Source organism: Nicotiana tabacum, chromosome 11 (genome assembly GCF_000715075.1).
Source record: "Nicotiana tabacum cultivar K326 chromosome 11, ASM71507v2, whole genome shotgun sequence".
NCBI lineage: Eukaryota > Viridiplantae > Streptophyta > Magnoliopsida > Solanales > Solanaceae > Nicotiana > Nicotiana tabacum.
In genome coordinates, this window is record NC_134090.1 from 28,656,905 (window position 1) to 28,664,081 (window position 7,177).

The window sequence follows — 7,177 nt, forward strand, 5'->3', positions numbered from 1 at the left end:
GGGGAGTTTAAATCATCGTGAATTCCAATGGAAATTTCCGATCAATTTTCCCCTATAAAATGGTCACTAGCAAAACTTGCAAGTAATTAAGCCCAACATATGGCTTCACAAGGCTACACAAAGCATTATGCGTATTTACATTATCTACATATCACCATTTTGTATTAAGGAGGAGTATTCTCAAATTATTGCTTACCTCATAGAGCCGTTTCACCTTCCAATGTATCCTGTCTTCCACCAGCATCCTTGTTATCTTCATTCTGGAATAAGTAAGGGTATTTAGACTTCATCTACTCTTCTGCTTCCCATGTCATTTCTTCCATATTTTTGTTCCTCCACAATACTTTGACGGAAGCTACATCTTTTGTTCTCAGCTTGCGGACTTGCCGATCTAATATCGCCACTGGCACTTCTTCATATGATAGGTCCTCTGTAACTTGTACATCTTTGATAGGGACGACTCGAGAAGGGTCTCCAATACATTTTCTCAACATAGATACATGGAATACTGGGTGGACAAATTCTAATTCGGATGGCAATTCTAACTCATAAGCAACCTGTCCAATTCGTCGAAGAATTTTATACGGCCCGATATACCTTGGACTCAGCTTACCTTTCTTCCCAAAACGCATAATACCCTTCATTGGTGAGATCCTCAGAAAAACCCAATCACCAACCTCAAACTCTAGATCACGACGTCGGACATCAGAATAAGATTTTTGCCTGCTTTGTGCCGTCCTCAATCGCTCCTGTATCACTTTCACCTTCTCAATAGCTTGGTGAATCAAATCTGGCCCATATAATTCTGTTTCACCAACTTCGAACCATCCAACTGGTGATCTACATCTCCTCCCGTATAGTGCCTCATATGGGGCCATTTTAATACTGGAATGGTAGCTATTATTATAGGCGAATTCTATGAGTGGAAGATGATCATCCCAATTCCCCTTAAAATCTAGAACACATGCTCGTAGCATATCTTCCAGTGTCTGAATGGTACGTTCAGCCTGTCCATCAGTCTGCAGATGAAATGCAGTGCTGAGATTTACCTGTGTGCCTAAACCCTTCTAGAAAGACCTCCAAAAGTTAGCCGTAAATTGAGCTCCTCGGTATGATATAATAGATATGGGCACACCATGAAGCCTAACAATCTACTTGATATACAACTTCGCATAATCTTCAGCCGTGTAAGTTGTCTTCACTGGCAGAAAATGGGCACATTTTGTAAGTCGATCAATTATCACCCAGATGGAGTCAAACTTATGATAAGAGCGAGGTAATCCAATAATGAAGTCCATATTAATCACCTCCCACTTCCAGGTCGGAATCTCTATATTTTGAAGCAATCCACTGGGTTTCTGATGTTCTATCTTTACTTGTTGACAATTGGGACACTGGGCTACAAATTCTGCAATAGACTTCTTCATATTATCCCACCAATACTGCTCCTTGACATCATGATACATCTTTGTCAAGCTGGGATGGATGGAATATCGGGATTGATGAATCTCATTCATAATCTTCTCTCGCAACCCTGCCACATTAGGCACACACAATCGGCTCTGGTATCTCAGTGCCCCATCTTTTCCCATCCCAAAAGCCATACTTTTACATTGTTGAATGCTTTCTCTTAATCGTACTAAGATAGGATCTTCATATTGTCGTGCTTTTACCTCGGCTACCAAAGATGATTCTGATGTATTCTGTACAGTAACACCTCCGTCATCAGAGTCTAACAATCTGATTCTCATATTGGCTAGCTGATGAAGCTCTTTAATCAACCCCCATCTACCTGCCTCAATATGTACTAAGCTTCCCATTGATTTACGGCTGAGAGCGTCTGCCACAACATTGGCTTTACCGGGATGATACAATATCTCGACGTCGTAGTCTTTCAATAATTCAAGCCACCTACGCTGCCTCAAATTCAACTCTTTCTGCTTGAAGATGTATTGTAAACTCTTGTGATCTGTGTAGATGTCAACATGGACGCCGTATAAGTAGTGCTGCCATATCTTCAAAGCATATATTACTGCAGCCAATTCCAAATCATGGGTTGGATAATTCTTTTCATGCTTCTTCAATTGTCTTGATGCATAAGCAATCACATTCCCACGCTGCATCAATACGCACCCCAAACCTATACCTGAGGCATCACAATATACCACATAACCTTCTGTTCCTTCAGGAAGAGTGAGCACTGGTGCAAATGTCAATCGATTCTTCAGCTCCTGAAAACTACGTTCACAAGTGTCAGACCACTGGAATTTGGTAGCTTTCTGTGTTAACTTAGTCAATGGTGATGATATAGAAGAAAATCCTTCTACAAACCGCCTATAATATCCTGCTAGCCCTAGGAAGCTGCAAACTTCTGATGGTGTTGTAGGTCTCGGCCAATTCTTTACTGCATCGATCTTCTGAGTGTCGACACTAATACCCTCATCAGATATCACATGGCCAAGGAATGCTACTGAGTTCAGCCAGAATTCACATTTGGAGAGCTTAGCATATAACTTACGATCCTGAAGCGTCTGTAATACTATCCGCAAGTGTCCCGCATGTTCCGCCTCCGAACGAGAATACACTAGAATGTCATCAATGAATACAATCACGAACACATCAAGATAGGGCCTGAATATAGTATTCATGAGATCCATAAAAGCTGATGGGGCATTTGTTAGCCCGAACGACATCACCAAGAACTCAAAGTGTCCATATCTTGTCCGGAAGGCCGTCTTTGGAATATCCTTCTCCCTAACCCTCAGCTGATGATACCCTGAACATAAATCAATCTTAGAGAAATACTTGGCACCCTGGAGTTGGTCAAACAGGTCATCAATTCTTGGAAGTGGATACTTGTTCTTTATAGTAGATTTATTCAACTGTCGATAGTCGATACACATCCGTAACGACCCGTCTTTCTTCCGCACGAATAGGACTGGTGCACCCCAAGGTGAAGTGCTAGGCCTAATAAAGCCCTTATCCAGCAAGTCCTTCAACTGCATCTTCAACTCTCGCAACTCTGCCGGGGCCATTCTGTAGGGAGGAATAGAGATCGGTTGAGTGTCAGGCAACACATCAATGCTAAACTCAATTTCCCTTTCAGGAGGAAGGACTGGGAGTTCATCTGGGAAAACATCTGGGAATTCGTTGACCACAGGGATTGATTGTAAAGTAGGCGGTTTCGCCTCCGCATCCCTAACGCGAACGAGATGATAAATGTAACCTTTTGAGATCATTTTCCTTGCCTTAAGATAGGAAATAAACCTACCTTTCGGTGTAGCAATGTTCCCTTTCCATTCAATGACGGGTTCACCCGGAAATTGGAACCTAACCATCTTCGTACGACAGTCAACATTTGCATAGCATGAGGCCAACCAGTCCATTCCCATTATCACATAAAAATCAACCATTTCTAACTCAAATAAATTTGCCGAGGTTTGACGACTACAAATCATCACAGTGCAACCTCTATATACCCTTCTAGCAATCACAGAATCTCCTATCGGAGTAGATACCGCTAGGGGTTTACTTATCAATTCAGGTTCAATGCCAAACTTATTAGCCACAAAGGGTGTAACATATGATAATGTAGATCCCGGATCAATCAGCGCATATACATCATAAGAAAACACAGATATAATACCTGTAACAATATCTGGAGACGACTCGAGATCCTGTCGACCTACTAGAGCATAGGTTCGATTTTGAGCACCACTGGAACTCGGCACTGCACCTCTACCCCTACCACGACCTGTCGACTGCTGAAAACCCCGTGCTGGAGGTCGAACTGATGAGGAAGAACCAGACACAGATCCAGTCGGCTGAGCCATACCATCACCTTTTCTATTAGGAAAATCTCGCATCATATGGCCAGGCTGTCCGCACGAATAGCATGCATCAGAACCTCGACGACACAGTCTAAAGTGGGCCTTGCCGTACTGATCACAATGTGGTGTTGTGGGTCTCATCTGACTAGTATCCCTATGATATTGCGAGCCAGATGCCCGTGAACTCTGACCTGGACTAGAATATGATCGATCATATCGAGGCCTCTGAAACTGTGGAGGAGCACTAGCTACAGGTGGCGCCGAACTCTTCGAAAACTGTGGCCTGATGCGGCCTCTAAAGTCATCAAAATACCCTGCAAATCTCGCCCTCTTATGCTGGCCCCTATCCTGCTCCCTAACTGCCCTCTGCTGGCGCTTACGATCCTCTAAGGTCTGGGCATAAGCTTGAATACAGGAAATATCCATGCCCTCCACCAAGGAGGCTGTCGTACACTCATTTATCAGATGTGGTCCCAACCCATTCACGAACATATGCACCCTATCACTCATCTCGGCCACCATATGGGGAGCATACCTTGCCAAAGAATCAAACTGCATATTGTACTCTCGCACACTCATATTACCTTGTTTAAGGTTCAAGAACTTATCAGCTCTAGCTCGTCGTATCTCAACTGGCAAGTAGTGACGAAGAAAGGCCTCAGAAAATTCCTTCCACACAGCTGGAGGAGGGTTCGGACCCCTGGATCTCTCCCAACTATCATACCAGAGAACCGCTAAATCCCGTAGCCGATAAGAAGCCAACTCTACTGCCTCTATATCACTAACATGCATAACCCGAAGTGTACGATGAACCTGGTCAATAAAAGTCTGTGGGTCCTCCTTGGGGTCTGATCCGGTAAACACTGGAGGGTCTAAATTAATAAAATCACGAACTCTTGTACTAACTGGTTTCTCAGCAGCACCTGTATTCTGCCTCTGAGCCTGAGCAGCTACCAAGCTAGTCAATAACTGCAAAGCACTCCGCATATCCTGGTCTGGAGTGCCTGACGGAGGAACTGGAGGCGCTGGGTGCCTTCTAATATCCTCTGGAGGAGATGGAGTAGATGAGGTATGAGATGGCATCTCACTCTGAGCCTCACTTTGTCCTGCTCTGACTTGGGGCACCTGACTGGTACCCTCTCCCGCTGTTGTATCAAGCCGTCTACTAATCGTTTGCTTCCTAGTCGAAGGCATCACTAAAAAAACAAGGTGAATATTAGAGACGAACACTTACGACTCAACTCTACGCACGATCTAGATTTAGGAAAAAGGTAACAACCCTAGATATCATGTAGCCTCCTGATTATAAATGTGGCGCGCTACACATCCATAATCAAGACTCTACTAGACACGGCTCATAGACAACCCCTAGGACAGACTTGCTCTGATACCAAGTTTGTCACGACCCAAACTGAAGGGCCATGACTAGCACCCGACCACACTTGCCGAGCACCAACGTACATTTCATCTAACCTTCATTATTATCTTTTAGGGCTGACGAGATCAATATAAATGGTAGACCTAGATCATGGACAACCAGCAATAAAATATGACGGCATGAACATACATAGCAGGGGATGACCAGACAATCAAGAAACTACATATAAGGTATGAGCTACCACGCTACTATGAAAGACTATACAACAAAAACTAGCCGACAAGGCATACCAAACTATACATGCGCTGACACCTGTCTATGAGCCTCTAAAAGAACATAAATGCTGCAACATAGACGGAACAGGGCACCGACATACCCATAATGTCTATAACAAAAATTGTATACCAAGACCAAGGCAAGTCTAGAGAAGGGATCTCGCCAATCATCGCTGAACTGGACAGTCTACTGTGGTGGGGGAGCTGCACCTGCCTGTCTATCAGGACCTGCAGCACGACATGCAGAGTCCACAAATAAAAGGACGTCAGTACGAATAAAGTACTGAGTATGTAAGGCAAGGAACCATAAATACGATCAGTAATGTAAGCAAGGATAGAGAATATACAACATGTAACATCTTAGTACCTCTGAGGGCTACTTACATGAAATGCATGATACATATATATAAATACATAAACCTTTAAAGCATTCGCCTTTGTGGGCATCATCATCATCATCATATCGTACCCGGCCATAATAGGCTCGGTAAAAAAAACGTACCCGACCATCATAAGGCTCGGTAGAATCGTACCCGGCCACGTGGAGCTCGGTAAAACCCAACTAATCAGTGGTTGCACAATAGGTGCCGTACCCGGCCAACTATAGCGTGGCTCGGTAGAGTAAAATAGATACATATATATAATGCATGCTCGACTCATGGAATCACATTCTAAACCTTTCGGAGTGACGTAAGGTCGGTATCCTCTGTACACGTTATTAGGACTAACTCTTCACTCTGAACCTTATAAGAATCAGGAAGTACCAACAACATTGATAACATAAGAATAAGATAATCAACATTAACATCAATCGTTCCATAAGAGGGAAAACAATGTAAGTACTGCTAGCTTCTAAGAGTAGAGTATCTTGGAAGCTCATTCATTACATTATGTACAATCGGAGTCGTGCAAAAGAAGGAAAGGGATAGCCTCACATACCTTGTATATACTGCCCCAATCTCAAGCTATGCAATTGTCAAAACTCCTTAGTCTACAATAAGAGAAACGATACTATCGTTATCATTTAAGCGTCATAACTATTATGTATCGACCACAACCTATTTTACGATGAAACGGACAGCACCTCCCCTATATATATGACCTCACACCATTCAAAACAGTCACTAAACAGCCCAAACAACATCAATAATAAACATATTGAGCCTCCCAAAATAGTCCACACACAGCCTAATCACTCCATACATACGACGACCACCGTAGTCGTGTCAAACAACCTGGAAATGTTACGAATAACTATCAGCCCATAACCCTACATATATATGGTGTTTCTCCACACCCTTAATACTCCAAAACTCCACAAGATAGTAGTAAAATACGCAGTCCAACAACAACGCAAAACAGTCCACAAAACAATAACATTACTACCAAGTCTTTCGATATATATCTCACAAGTTCTAGCTTCAATGGCTTTGCCGCAACTTGGATAATCTTAAATACATATAGAGTAAGAGGTTCCTTACCTTTATACAGAAAGAACAACTCCAATTTGACCTTAAATTTCCATGAAATATCCCTCCAATGCTGCCACAACAACAAAAAAGCGAAACTAGCGATCAATTAGTGTTTTTTGGCACTAGAATCACTTTAGAAGGCTTGAAATCACCTAGGATTGATATTAAGAACATGAGGGAGAATTTACAGAATATAAACCCTTTAAAAAAACCTTCCACACG